This window comes from Lepidochelys olivacea, assembly GCF_965140295.1.
Source record: "Lepidochelys olivacea isolate rLepOli2 genome assembly, chromosome: 1".
In the NCBI taxonomy this organism is placed as follows: Eukaryota; Metazoa; Chordata; order Testudines; family Cheloniidae; genus Lepidochelys; species Lepidochelys olivacea.
Genome location: NC_140411.1, coordinates 312,413,662 through 312,427,040, shown reverse-complemented (window position 1 = coordinate 312,427,040; position 13,379 = coordinate 312,413,662). Strand labels below are relative to the sequence as shown.

Genomic DNA, 13,379 nt, shown 5'->3' with positions numbered 1-13,379 from the left:
AAAAATATGCCCAACAAAAGTCAATTCTGTAACTCTCAAAACATATTTCTACCTATTTAGTTTGAGGTTTGCAGCTCTAGTTGCATCCAAGACTTCCTGAAGTCTATGATCATGCTCCTTTTTCATTGAGCCCCGGATGATGATGTCATCCATTGAGGTCTCAACACCATTATTACATTCATAGATTATATGTATGGTTTTGTGGTACACTTCTGTGCTGAGGCTATGCCAAAGGGTATGCATAAGAATCTGTATCTTCCAAATGGGGTATTAAATATGCATAGTTTTGAGCTTTCTTCAATTAATTTTAGCTGCCAAAAACCTGAGGATGCATCCAATTTACTGAAATATTGAGCATTCGCAAATTGAGTCATAATCTCTCTTCTTATTGGTAGTTTGAAATGTTCTCTTTGTATAGTCTTGTTGAGGTCTCTGGGATCTAAGCATATATAGCTGGCTGTTACTTTTCTCCACAAAGACTAGAATTTCACCCATTCTGTTTGCTCCTCAATTTTTTGTATTATTTGCATTACTTCCATCCTTTCATGCTCAGCCTTGAGTTTATCATGGAGTACAAATGGCACCTTTCTAAATGGATGGATAACTGGAGGAACCTGCTTGTTTATCTGGATTATATGTTCACCCTGCAAGCAACCCAACCCTGGAAACAGGTCATGATATTCCCGAAAGACTGCCTCATAGCTAGGGTCAGTATGATCTTATAGTGAGAGCACCCATTTTACCAGACTGAGTTTCTCACATGTAACCAGGCCTAAAATTGGTGTCACCTCTTTTGGCACAATGAATGGGAGCCTGTACATGATGTTTGTATGGTTGATCCTAGAATTGCACCTCTCCTTCACTGGTATATTTGTTTCAGAATAATCAGTTACTTTTATTTTTGTTGGTCCCAGTTTGGGTCTTATTTTTAGTCTCTCATAATCTTGTTCAGAAAGAATATTAACCTGAGAGCCTGTGGCCAGTTTCAGTGGAATAATTGTTCCATTTACTGTCAGTATCCAGTCCCTCTTATCAGTCTTGCTAGGTCCAAGTACGTCTATGAAAAACTCCTCAACCAGATTGTCTTTAACTGAGTGCACTTGACTTTTCTGCATTTGAGATCTGCAGCATTTTGCAAAATGATTATGTTTCCCACATTTTTGATAGAGTTTCCCAAAGGTAACACACAGTTTGGGACCTTGCTCTGATCCACACCTTCCCTGTGACTGTCTGTACCAAAGTCACAGGTTTTACTGAGTTTTCTTAATTCTGTAACATATTGCTCTATGGTGTCATCAATTTTTTGTATGCATGTAAAAAAAATTGTCTCTCTCTAAGGTTTCATCCCTTTTTGGCATGCAATGTTCCTCAAATTTAGTCAGTATTTTACTTAACTTCATGCTTTCCCCTTCTTCAAACTTAAAGTTGTTATAAATATCCAATGCTTCCTCCCCAACAATATGCAAAAAGATAGATGATTTCACTTTATCATTTTTCTCCTGTGCCACTGTGGCTGCTAAATACAATTCAAATCTCTGATTTTTTTCCAGTTTTTCCAGTTCCAGTTTTTATGTTTTGCTTTTTTAAAAAAATTACTGTCTGACAACTGCAGACTGGATGGAGGTTGCAACACATCTATTTTTGGCTTTTCCCCTCTATTTAAGCTAGTCAAGATGCTACTGTGCTCACCAGATACATGCAAAAGTCTCTGTGCCTGGACTCCGCATGCTTCTCTGGTGCCTCCCTTTATCTCTGCTTCCCATTGCAAACACAGGAGTTAACTTCAAGATGACTGCAGTTTCCTCCTCATTCAGTAACTCTGGCACCATGTAACCATCTTGGGGTGCATTAAATAACAAACCAATGAATGAAAAAGGAATAAAACGTTCAGAAAACAAACCAGAGAGCATATCGGTTGAACTGCTGCATACAGCCATATGGTGTTCTGAACCCCTACCTCCAGGGCACATCTCCAAATGCACACACTCACAATGCAGTCCCTTGTCAGGGAACGACTCCAAATCACGATCTTTCATAAACCTATCTCTACAAAGAGGTTGCTGGAGAAATATACTAATTAGAGGTGAATGGAAATTTGGGTCAGCTCCCTGACTCCCTGAACAGCTGGCTCTCTGGGCTGCACAACCCAGGGTGAACATTCTTGGAAAACTTCACATTTTTTCATGGGATGGAAAGACTGGTTCTGAGCCAGGACTAATACTAATGCACCTCTGCTCTGCTTATGCAGTTAGAATATTACCTCTTAGAAAATCTGCTTTATAAACTACCTCCAGAATTGTTTCAGCTGTTTGTGAAACAGTGCCCGTGAAAAAAGGATTCTGACAGTAGCAAAAGTGACAGGCCATTTGGATTGCAAAGCAGCAAAGATACAGTAAGAATCTTCCCAAGCAATACATCTACATATTAAAGAGATACAAGAACTTCACAGAGCTTAACATACTAGTCCCAAAACAAACTTAAAGGGTCACTAGAGAATGAGATGCTGATTCTCAGATTACATGTGTTATTTATTGTGCCTATTACTAAAACACTAATATACTTTATAAAAACCACACTGCATTTTAATACAGAATTGCCCAATTTTTTTTAGGCCCTGGAAAATAGCTTTGGGAAATGTCAATTTCAGTGAGAATCCTGTATTCTGATTGCATTTGATTTCTGGTAGTTTAATTCTTTGCAACATATGAATGGAATTTCTAGAGGAGATTTTTGATAGTTCTCAAATGAGTGTATTTCAGTTTACTCTATGCTTGGTTCCACTGTGAATTTCTCCATATGAAGACAATATGAGAATTTCTGAAATGGTTGAGTAAAATACAGAAATGCTGATCCATTTAGCTCCTTCCACTTTTGTAATGAGAGGCCAATAATATGGATCTGAACTTGCTAGCCTAATAACGTGTAATTGGACCACTGTGTGTCACACGAACAGAAGTGTGAGGTGGAGGAGATAACGGTAAGGCATAAAGATAAAACACTATTTGGGATTGCAATACACCACATTTCTTTCGTATTGTGATGGGGGTTTTTATTAGGGCAGGAAGGGGCAATGTTTGTGAGATGTTTGTGTATGAAGGTTGCAACAGACAAGATCAATGTAATTAGAGGGGCAAGACCCACTAGCCTGTTTGTATCATTGAGCTCTGTGAATAACTGATTTTTCAGTTCACTGGCCACTCCATTTGAAATTTTTGGCAAACCAAAATATTTATTTAGGGTTGAATGAGACACTTGGACCTCAAAATAAAAAGAAACATTATGTTTTGCTTTTTTAAAAAAAGAAAACATTTTATAATTTTTAAAATAAAATTGAAGTAAATTTTGAAACAAAAAGTCATTTCAGATCAAAAATTCAAAATGTTGTATTTCAAAAATGTCAAAGCAAAATATTTTAACTCTTTGGGAATTTCTTTTAGTTTTTTTCCCCAACCAAAACAATTCATGTTGCTCCAAATTTGCAAATTTTTTTGTGGAAAAAGATTTAGGCCCACAGCTCTAGTGCATCCCTTACAAATTCAGGACATCCTGTAACAGAGGATAAATCTGATGCTTACTTCATGCTACACCTGTTCTTTCCAAAAGGAGAAAAACACTGCTAACAATGTTGGGAAACATCTGTTCCTCTCATGTCACAATGATTTTTAGTTAAATTTTACCAAGTTAAGTTTAAAAAGGAATTTAATGGAAGAAGATTAGAAATCAACACTCACTGCTGGATTTCCTCTCTCATTTTAGTTTCTCTGGGAAGGATTGTGAAATTAATTGTTTTCAAAATATTTAAGACTTTTTGAATCTGGTAAAACTTTAAAAATCATTATGATAAGACACACATTTTGCACAAGGAAAATACTTGATACCTTTAGTAAGAAAAGCACGTACCCACATAACAGCATTACAAAGTTATCCAGAAGCCTCACAACGTTAGGTCCCTTCAAATACCTGGTGGGACTCTCATCCATTTCAATACAGCAGCCAGCTGTATTTGCCTTTTAGTCATAGCTTCCTTATGCTCAGCTCAAAATTACCACGCTGAGAGCCTGTTCAATTTCATAGTCATCTAAAAACTCATGTTAGGTTTTGCAAGAGTCTGATTGGAATCAGTTAATGTTCACCTTGCTCTTTCCCTCCTCCACCCACTTAATTACCTGCTGCTACTTCCACAGGGGGAAATGTTTGTACGGTGCTTTGAAGACACATTGAACTATGTCAGTGGCAATTATTAGGATAGGAAAACATGAATACCTATATAATACTGACCTATGCATTTTCTGCAGATTTTACCCATGTTATCTTTTTTTTGGAAGAATGCCCCCAGAGTTACTCTGAAACACATTTTCCATTATGGTAATCAAAGTATAAGAATATTACTTTAAAACCTCCCCACTGTCCTGTCTTGATTCCGAAGGCTAGCTGCTTTTTGGTCTTAGAGAATACTCTCATTTCTTTCATCAGTTTATTATTTTTAAGATAAACCAAGTCCAAATATAAGTTACAGATCAGATCACTACTCTGAAGTCTTGTCTACGCTCGAGTTTTCCCCCCTAAAATTTCCAATCATTCCTAATACTGATGCAGCACCACAAGTGGTAGCAACAGTAGGAATTCTTAAGATGATAGTTGTCACTGTCATTTTTATCACCGTCTTTTCTAGACTTGCACTGGTCAGATTTAGATGACATAAATGCAAGTCTAGAAAAGATGGTGATAAAAATTTGTGTCTACACTACAAATACTCCAGCACTGCAATTATGTCTCTGTAGCATTCTAATGTAGACACATGTTTCAGTGATGGAAAGGGTTTCTCATCATTGTAGTAAATCCATCCTTTAAGAGACGGTAGTTACATCAATGAAAGAATTCTTTCATCAACCTAGTGGTGTCTATACTGGGGCTTAATTACATCTCTCGGGGGCAGGGGGGGGAGGTTTTGAGATTTTCACACCCTTGAGCTATGTGGCTAGGCCAGACTAAGTTTTAGGTATAGACTAAGCCATAGAAACACTGCCAGTTGCTGGAGTCTTGTCTACACTAGTGATCCCATTTTACTATCACTGGTGGAGCTGCACTGGTGTTAGCAACCTTGGGATATTTTAGAAGGGAAAATCTAGTCTAGACACAGTCATATCACTTAAGTGAACTAACAAAACTAGAATAATGTTGTTGAGTTCTTTTGTCTTCCTTCACATAGTCCATTTCAAAGCCTACCAAACTCCACAGGTTCATCTTCCAAGTTCAATAAGCTACTATAACATTTTAATTTTGTTCCCAGATGGGATTTTAGTTTTGACTGACTTCATACAATTCTCTTTGGATTTCCACATTCATTGATTTATAAACTTTGTAGATTTTTTTTATAGTGTAAAAGCCCACTAAAGTAAATAGAAAGACTCCCAATGATTTCAAAGGGGAAAACCACAGAATGATCATAAAATACTTTATTTATTTACGTTTAATATATTTCTAATTTTGGTACATGTGAAAAGCTCATAGGGCCAAATCTTGGCTTGCCTTACTCACATGAGCAGTCCTGCTGCAGGCATTGGTCCAGATTCTGAGCTCAGCTATACCTCTGGAAAATAATTACTATTCCACTGAATCCAATGGAATCAATACTTGGATGGGAGACAAAACAATGCATATAAAACTTCATCAGATAAGAAACATCACTATTCATTGGTCTGTTTAGTAAATGTAAGAACATTAATAACATTGATGACTGCTTGCAGCTTTATTTAAAACTGGAGTATATATTTACTGAAGCCCTCTAATTTTGGCCAGGTATATTTCCAGAGGTGTTGAGTGCCCTCAACACCAGTTCAGCCATTCTAAAAGTCAAGCTGTGGGTGTCTGAAACTGAGCACTCAGAAACTGAGGCACCCAAAATGAGTGAAAACTTTTGAAAATTCAGGCCCAAATTACTAGAGAGCTCACTCTTAATCTTAATCTTAACAAACAAGGGAAGATTTCTGCCTTATTATAAGTAAGGTAAACATCTCTCTAAATGTCTCTAACAACCGCACCAATAGAGACTTATCTCTCTGGACAAATATATTCTTCTGTGTGAGTAATGGTTTGTTTTAAGAGTTGCCTGGAAACAATTTGCCTGAAACACATTCTTAAGGTAGTACTATAAACACTAATCCTTATGACATTAATTATTTTTGGAGGGTTTATAATCAGAGCTGTGTGAAACTTTCCAAACAGTATCTGAAACTCAAGCCACATTTGCTATGCTTAATCAACCTTTCAGTGAACTTGGACCGAGCATTGAACCAGCCTGGACAAGTTCTGAATAAACCTGAAACATTTTATATTTTCATCTGAAAACATGCAACATTTCATGGTTCTTGCTGAGTTTTACATTATATTCCAGGGTTCATTTGGCATCTAAATTCAGTGGGCAGAAACTCAGAAAAATGTTTGCAGTGGTGCTGGTCAGAAAAAATCTTTTATGAATCTTTTGCATTATGACAGGTTTCAGACAGCAGCTGTGTTAGTCTGTATCCACAAAAAGAAAAGGAGTACTTGTGGCACTTTAGAGACTAACAAATGTATTTGAGCATAAGCTTTCGTGAGCTACAGCTCACTTCATCGGATGCATTCAGTGGAAAATACAGTGGGGAGATTTATATACACAGAGAACATGAAACAATGGGTGTTACCATACACACTGTAATGAGAGTGATCAGGTAAGGTGAGCTATTACCAGCAGGAGAGCAGGGTGGGGTGGGGAACCCTTTTGTAGTGATAATCAAGGTGGGCCATTTCCAGCAGTTGACAAGAACATCTGAACATATATAATTCTAATTCTGTTAGAATGCTGGAATTGCTGATGAGTCACCCTAGGGTTGTCAGGCATCTGGTTTTTTACCAGAATGCCCAGTCGAAAAGGACTTGGTCCCTGGCAGCTCCGGTGAGCACTGGTGCTGACTGGATCGGTAAAAGTCTGGTTGGTGGCACAGAGGGACTAAGGCATGCTCCATGCCTGCCTTGGCTCCGCACAGCTCCTGGAAGCAGCTGGCATGTCCGGCTCTTAGGTGCAGGGCTGGCCATGGGGGCTCCATGCATTGCCCCTTCCCCAAACATCAGCTCTGCAGCTCCTATTGGCTGGAAACCACAGCCAATGAGAGCTGTGGGGACGGCACCTGCAAGTGCGGGCAGCACACAGAGCCCCCTGACCCCTCCACCTAGGAGCTGGACATGATGGCCACTTCTAGGAGCTGCCTGAGGTAAGTGCCTTCAGGCCAGAGCCCGCACCCCTCAATCCCTCCCGCACCTAAACCCCCAGCCCCAGGTCGGAATCCCCTCCTGCATCCTTACTCCCTCCCAGAGCCTGAACCCCAACCCTCTGCCCCAGTCCTGAGTTCCCCTCCTGCACCCAAACTCCCTCCTGGAGCCTGTCCCCTCCCCTGCACCTCAACCCCCGCCACAGCCCTGAATCCCTCCCTTCCCCCCCCCCACTCCAAACCCTTCATCCCTGGCCCCACCCCAGAGGCTGCAATCCCAGCTGGACCCCTTACCCCCTCCCCAACCCCCTGCCCCAACCTGGAGAAAGTGAATGAGGGTGTGGGAGAGTGAGCAATGGAGGGAGGAGGATGGAGTGAGCGGGGGACGAGGCCTTGAAGAAAGGGTGAGGCAGAGGCAGGACAAGAATCCTGGACGCCACATCATCTCAGGCATTGGCACCCTGACAGCAGGATTGTCTGGCTATGTAGACTCCCTCCTCAGGCCCTACGCTACCAGCACTCCCAGCTACCTTCGAGACACCACTGACTTCCTGAGGAAACTTCAATCCATCGGTGATCTTCCTGATAACACCATCCTGGCCACTATGGATGTAGAAGCCCTCTACACCAACATTCCACACAAAGATGGGCTATATTGATGACATCTTCATCATCTGGACCCATGGAAAAGAAGTCCTTGAGGAATTCCACCATGATTTCAACAATTTCCATCCCACCATCAACCTCAGCCTGGTCCAGTCCACACAAGAGATCCACTTCCTGGACACTACAGTGCTAATAAACAATGGTCACATAAACACCACCCTATTCCTACCTACATGCCTCCAGCTTTCACCCTGACCACACCACACAATCCATCGCCTACAGCCAAGCTCTGCGATACAACCGCATTTGCTCCAACCCCTCAGACAGAGACAAACACCTACAAGATCTCTATCAAGCATTCTTACAACTACAATACCCACCTGCGGAAGTGAAGAAACAGATTGACAGAGCCAGAAGAGTACCCAGAAGTCACCTACTACAGGACAGGCCTAACAAAGAAAATAACAGAACGCCACTAGCCATCACCTTCAGCCCCCAACTAAAACCCCTCCAATGCATTATTAAGGATCTACAACCTATCCTGAAGGATGACCCAACACTCTCACAAATCTTGGGAGACAGGCCAGTCCTTGCCTACAGACAGCCCCGCAACCTGAAGCAAATACTCACCAACAACCACATACCACACAACAGAACCACTAACCCAGGAACCTATCCTTGCAACAAAGCCCGTTGCCAACTGTGCCCACATATCTATTCAGGGGACACCATCACAGGGCCTAATAACATCAGCCACACTATCAGAGGCTCGTTCACCTGCACATCCACCAATGTGATATATGCCATCATGTGCCAGCAATGCCCCTCTGCCATTTACATTGGTCAAACTGGACAGTCTCTACATAAAAGAATAAATGGACACAAATCAGTTGTCAAGAATTATAACATTCATAAACCAGTCGGAGAACACTTCAATCTCTCTGGTCACGCAATCACAGACATGAAGGTCGCTATCTTACAACAAAATAACTTCAAATCCAGACTCCAGCGAGAAACTGCTGAATTGGAATTTATTTGCAAATTGGATACTATTAATTTAGGCTTAAATAGAGACTGGGAGTGGCTAAGTCATTATGCAAGGTAGCCTATTTCCCTTTGTTTTTTCCTAACCCCCCTCCCCCCAGACGTTCTGATTAAACTTGGATTTAAACTTGGAGAGTGGTCAGTCTGGATGAGCTATTGCCAGCAGGAGAGTGAGTTTGTGTGTGTGTTTGTGTGTGTGTGTGTGTGTGTTCCGGGGGTCGGGGGGGAGATGAGAAAGCCTGGATTTGTGCTGGAAATGGCCCACCTTGATTACCATGCACATTGTAGAGAGAAAAGGAGTACTTGTGGCACCTTAGAGACTAACCAATTTATTAGAGCATAAGCTTTCGTGAGCTACAGCTCACTTCATCAGATGCAGCTGTAGCTCACGAAAGCTTATGCTCTAATAAATTGGTTAGTCTCTAAGGTGCCACAAGTACTCCTTTTCTTTTTGCGAATACAGACTAACACGGCTGTTACTCTGAAACCTGTCATTGTAGAGAGAGTTGTCACTTTGGATGAGCTATTACCAGCAGGAGAGTGAGTTTGTGTGTGTATGGGGGTTGGGGGGTGAGAAAACCTGGATTTGTGCTGGAAATGGCCCAACTTGATGATCACTTTAGATAAGCTATTACCAGCAGGAGAGTGAGTTTGTGTGTGTATGGGGGTGAGAAAACCTGGATTTGTGCTGGAAATGGCTCACCTTGATTATCAAGCACATTGTAGGGAGAGTGGTCACTTTGGATGAGCTATTACCAGCAGGAGAGTGAGTTTGTGTGTGTGGTTTTTGGGAGGGGGGTGAGGGAGTGAGAGAACCTGGATTTGTGCAGGAAATGGCCCAACTTGATTATCATACACATTGTGAAAAGAGTGGTCACTTTGGATGGGCTATTACCAGCAGGAGAGTGAGTTTGTGTGTGGAGGGGCGGAGGGTGAGAAAACCTGGATTTGTGCTGGAAATGGCCCAACTTGATGATCACTTTAGATAAGTTTCAGAGTAACAGCCGTGTTAGTCTGCATTCGCAAAAAGAAAAGGAGTACCTTAGAGACTAACCAATTTATTTGAGCATGAGCTTAAGCTCATGCTCAAATAAATTGGTTAGTCTCTAAGGTGCCACAAGTACTCCTTTTCTTTTTACTTTAGATAAGCTATTACCAGCAGGACAGTGGGGTGGGAGGAGGTATTGTTTCATGGTCTCTGTGTGTATATAATGTCTTCTGCAGTTTCCACGGTATGCATCCGATGAAGTGAGCTGTAGCTCACTTAAATAAATTGGTTAGTCTCTAAAGTGCCACAAGTACTCCTTTTCTTTTTGCGAATACAGACTAACACGGCTGTTACTCTGAAACCTTCTAGCCTTGGAATCTATGAATTCCATGAGCCTCCTACCTTCCCCGCTATTTCAGATAGTAGATAGACAGTGGTGCAAAGGTACAGCGTGGAAGGCGGCAGTCATGCCCTTTTAATGCTACAGCATTTTAAATGTAGACAAGCCCTCAGAAAGACTCCAGTGGAGCTCATATAAATTTTTGCCAAGCCCGAGATTGTTGAATACTTAATAGTATATCCTAAAATTCAATAAAATTATATCAAGATAAATAAAAAATCATCAACTCAAATGGCACTATGAAACGGTAGATCAACAAAATGAAAATCAAAGACTGCGCTGCACCAGGCAATAACAGGAATTCTGTCCATACCAAATTGGCTCTACTAGATCCAACTGCATAAAATAGCTATTGAAATATTGCTGCAGGAGATTAAAAATGCAAGTTACATTTGTAAAGAACAAATACAGGACAGCAACATGATCATTATAAGTCTACATAGCAAGCTTGGCAATATTCAGCAATGAGTGGCAGTCACTTCTTGGAGAATAAAGGATCTAGAGGATGAAAGTTAGTGATCAGTGGTAACATAAATAATTCACAGTTTTAAAACTCCAAACTTTATTGGACAGAGTAATAGACCTAGAGAGCTAGTTTCGGAATCTCAGCAGTGTCGGTAGGTGCTGAATAACTTCTCAGCGTGACACTGGCTGGAGGAGACCTCGCAGAACTAGATTCAGACTGATAGCATAAATATAGCCTACAAACCATCCTTCAAGGAGAAAAACCACAATGACTGGTCACCATTAAATTAATTCACTTCCAAGAAAGGAATTGGGTGCTACAGCAATCCAGAGTATTGAAGTATCTAGGAAGAAACTATCTTGTGTACTATATGTCCCTTTTCCAACATATGCCTGGAAATGCAGTGTAAATGTGCTGCCTTTCTCACAATAAAAGATTGTAACCACAAAACAGGAATAAAATTTGCCCTGTTATACTTAGCAAAACTGAATTGTTTTCTGGAACCATTAATCTCAAAATTCAGTGAAACACATCAAGACAATAGAAGCCAGACAAGCTTCCAAAGAAAATTCAGCTGAGCCCTTCCTCCAAAGAATAATTTACACTATGGAATGCTGGAAACAGAGTACGCCCATGTGGATCACAGACAGCTATTACAGAAATAAAGTTTAACAATTGATTTTTTGTTTAAAATTTAACTCAGAACTCTGGACCAACTGTATGGAAAGCAAACAGGTTCTATGCTTCACTTGTGCTACCCTCCTTTATAACCTTCTCTGTGACTAACCTACTCTTGAGGTAATGGTTATGTAAAGTACTGCTATTGTTTATAATACAAGAGCATTAGTTACTGACTTCTTCACCATATATGAGCATTATAGAAAATGTTTTTTTCCTAGGTTCTCTGCTTGTGTACTTATGCCAGCTGAGGCTATGACCCAGAAAATCTAGTCGCACGTGTAACTGGTGATTTACTGTGTACTTCACTTTCACCATCTGTATAGGGAGGAAGGGAGAACAACTTTAACTTCTGCTCAGTCTGTCTCAGATGGATGACCTGAAATTGTTTGTCTGACATTTTTTGCAAATAATTGCTTTATAGATAGTGGTGAACACATTTGATTTAATATTTTAGGGTTCTACAATCACAATGTACAGTCTAGGAAGCCACAGAATGTATATAGGACCCCAAGAGAACCAGCTCACCTATACTGACCTGAAAGAATTTGGGCAAAGATTTAAATTTTATTTAACTAAAAGAGTTTTGTTTCCTTTCATAGCATCAAGCTGCCAAATTAATCTCTGCTGTAAAGAGGTGCAACCCCAGTGCAGTTAATGGAAATCCATCTTCTGAATATGGCCAACAGCATCATAGATGTTAGATGAAGAAAAAAACTGGGTAACCTAATAAGCCATCTCCTTATCAGTGCAGAATTATTCCCTACATTATACTTTCTAATGTTTGCAAAGACCCAAAAGCCTGGTCTTCCACCACTTCCCATAGGATGTTAATCTACAGCATAATACATCTCATGCCAGGAAGTTTTCCCTAATATTTCCCCTAATTTTCCCTTTCCTATGTTTATACCATTTCAGCTAGCTATACCCTCTATATACCACAGTAAATAATTCCTCTCTCTTCTTGCCATTGACGCTCATAATTTATTTGTAGTCTGTTATTATGTTCCCCTATCCCCTTAATCATTGCTGAACAAGCCATCTTAATCTTTACCTACAAGCCGGTCCCTCCAGTGCTCTGGTCATTTACTTTGCTCTTCTCTGAACTGCCTCTATTTTTTCTGTGGTAATGAGGTAGTCAGAATGGAATGCAGTATGCCAAGTGCAGTTGCTCCTTCCTGCTCCATAATGTGCATTGGTCTTTTCTGCAGCCACATCTCATAACTAGCTTCTATCTAATTTGCTGGCCACTGAGATCTTTGGTCTCTTTCAGCATTACATTTCCCCAGACTTCTCCCTCAGCCTAAGTATATGTTTAAGATTATTTTTCTCCAGTGGTATTTCTTTCCCTGTAAAACAGAGTTTTGTTTGTTTGTTTCTGATTGGTCACTGTTAAAGTTACCCAAGGCCCAAAATGACTTATGAAATTTGTTCAGAAGTTTCTGCAACATTCCCCACGAGAACTGCTGTCACCCCAGAAAGCCCACTGTGATGCTCAACTGCTTTTACTTACCTTGTAGATGTCTCCGGCTGTCTCCAGGAGAGAATCATGTAAAGGAATTTCCAAGGGTTTTTTTTTCCTGTGAGCAGCTCTGAGGTGAGCTGTGCAAGGGAAACTGGAAGACGGCAGAGCAGGAGAGATGTGTGAGGTGTGGGTATCAGAAAACACTACTGTGCCACAGGTGTTCTCATGGAAAGAAAATTATGGTCTGTATGCAAAAAGAGGAGGAGTAATCCAAAGATGGGAGGAGAGGGAAACAAGAGATAGCAAAGCCATAAAAATTCCAGGTAGCTGATGAAGAGGGACCATAAAAAATGACACCTGTAACTGGTTAAATTAACTCAGGTACTGGGGGAGTAATGTAATTATTTACTTTTGTTGCTGTTTGCCATTTATTTTTAATTCTAAAAAGGAGCCTGCAGTTGTCTAAGGGCTTGATCCTGCACCAC

General features: G+C 40.6%; 1 protein-coding gene across 1 annotated transcript in view; it reads right to left on the bottom strand.

The window, feature by feature from the left end:
* SPAM1 (sperm adhesion molecule 1) overlaps nucleotides 1-12,998 on the bottom strand; it is a gene marked incomplete at its 3' end in the record, with an annotated part of 47,201 nt that extends 34,203 nt beyond the window's left edge. Inside the window, exon 1 of the mRNA XM_084635570.1 lies at nucleotides 12,943-12,998. The remainder of the gene's footprint in view (nucleotides 1-12,942) is intronic.
* Nucleotides 12,999-13,379: the final 381 nt, after the last annotated feature.